The following is a 2327-nucleotide window of genomic DNA, read 5'->3' on the forward strand; positions in this document are numbered from 1 at the left end:
TTTGCAATCGCTTGTTATGCATCAGAGAGTTGGACAATGACTAGGGAGGACAGAAGGAGAGTGGATGCTTTTGAGCTGTGGTGCTGGAGAAGGGTACTGGATGTAACCTGGACTGCCAGGAAAAGAAACGGATTTGTCTTGGAGAGGATTAAACCAAGCTACTTCTTGGAGGCAAGGATTCTGGGGCTTCGTCTGACATACTTTGGACATGTTGCCAGGAAGGACGGGTCCTTGGAGAGGGACATCATGCTTGGGATTGTTGAGGGACAACGCAGGAGGGGAAGACCTTCTATGAGATGGATTGATTCAGTGACTGGGGTAATAGGGATGGGTGTGTCAGAGGCGGTGCGTTTGGCGCAGGATAGATCAGGGTTTAGGACTGTTGTGCATAGGGTCGCTATGAGTCGGAAACGACTCGACAGCACATAACAACAACAACATATTCTTTATCTTCATAGCAACCTATATAGGTTGGGAGTTTTTTTCATTTCCTGTCCTTTTCTTTCTCATTTTTTTATTTTTCCTTCTAGTAGATGCCTTGGCTTCTGTAGATTAGTTTCAGGCTTTGACATCCATGTCGAGAATCCTGTGTTTCATTTCTTTAATTCTGGGTTTTGGTCCTTCCAGGATGCTAATAATTTCTGAAATTTTAGTCTTGCTATTCTGGGTTTTAATTTCAGCTTTTTATATGGTTGCTAATATTTCATTGCTATTATGTTTTGTCTTGATTTTTAAAGTTCTTCTAGAGTTTTGCTTGTAGTTTTCTCTAATTTTTCATACTTTTTCTCCATCCTGTAAAGATTCTGGACTATGATTGCTCTGAATTCTTTATCAGAAAATTTCAACAGCCTTTATTCCTCTGAAATAATAACTGAATATGTGTTTTGATCACCTTTTGTGGTTTGATGTCTGCTGCTTCTGGGACACTGTAGTGATGTTGTATTTGAAGTATTTAATCTCATTTCTTCTGGTGGGTGTGATTACAGATAGACTGTCAATGTACATGTTTGGTTTTTGTGTAGTGTTGTTTATTGTGAGGGATGAGCTGGTGATGGTTGACATCTAATGTCAATCAGGTGGAGCAAATCCTAGCAAATGCTGACCCTCACAGTCACCAGGTTGTGGGGCCGCAGTGAATGTGAGAATAGGTGTGGGAACAGGTGTAGGAACAGGCCGATTGTTATGGATGGCTAATCTCTGTCTTTTCTGGTGTCACCTAAGGAAGGGTATCACTGTCTGCTAGAATTTTAAATTATTGCACTTGTGTGTAACAGGCCAGATGAATTACTAAATTTCTTGAGCATTGCATCTTTGTAGATCAGAGACTCTGAATCACTATTTCTGAAAATGCTTGATTAGCTCAAGAATGGGGTTTGGTCAGTGGGCCACAGTTGGGTATTGGTGCAAGATTACTAGGATGGCATCAGGGGTGATGTCTGAACTAGTGAATGGCATGGGCACTATACTGGAAAGCTGGTGCTTTTTGCATGTACCACTCAGAAAGTCAGTCACTGAAACACAATGCCTGCATATGGTAACCAATTCAGGGGTGGTACTAGGCTACAGAATTGTGGGTGGGCATGGTGTGAGGCCACTAGGCCCTGCATCCGTTCTGGGGTGACATGTTGACAAGCAGTGGGCTCAGAGTGTAGCTGCAGGATCTCAGGTATGATAGACTATCATTCAAGGATACAGACTAGTATCAGGTGTGGTACATGATGGGACGAGCAATGAGTGTGGCCTGAGCACTGGTGTGTCAATGCTTTTTATAGGTGCTGCTCAGCAAAGCCAGTCAATGTTTGCTGGGACTCTCTGAGTCACTGCACCTGAGTGTTGTCCTGCCTCACAAGTGTGGAACTAGGTAAAAAAGCCACAGTGGGCATGATGGGAAACTGCTAGGCTGATGTCAGACATCGTGTGGGATGGGAATCAGTAGTGGAAATGGCCAGGGTGACTGTGAACTTCGGCATGGGAATCATAACAAGTCATGGCTAATAATGGTAAGAATGAGAATCTTAGAGCACTAGATTTTGCCCATAGAAAACCTATACATAGGCCAAGAAGCAGTTGTTCACTTAGACCAAGAAACACTGCTTGATTTAAACTCAGGAAAAGGGTGTGCCTATTCAATCTACATGCAGAGCAAATAATTACAGAAGCTGCTCTATATGAGGAAGAATGTGGCATTGGGATTGGAGGAAGACTCATCAACACCTGCAATATGCAGATGATACAACCTTGCTTGCCAAAAGAAGCCTTGGAGCACTTGCTACAGAATATCAAAGAAGACACCCAGGAAGAGCAATAGTCAGTGGAACCCCAGAGGA

The sequence above is a fragment of the Elephantulus edwardii genome, unplaced genomic scaffold (assembly GCF_000299155.1).
Source record: "Elephantulus edwardii isolate Elephantulus edwardi_28Jun2011 unplaced genomic scaffold, EleEdw1.0 scaffold00403, whole genome shotgun sequence".
NCBI classification, from domain to species: Eukaryota; Metazoa; Chordata; class Mammalia; order Macroscelidea; family Macroscelididae; genus Elephantulus; species Elephantulus edwardii.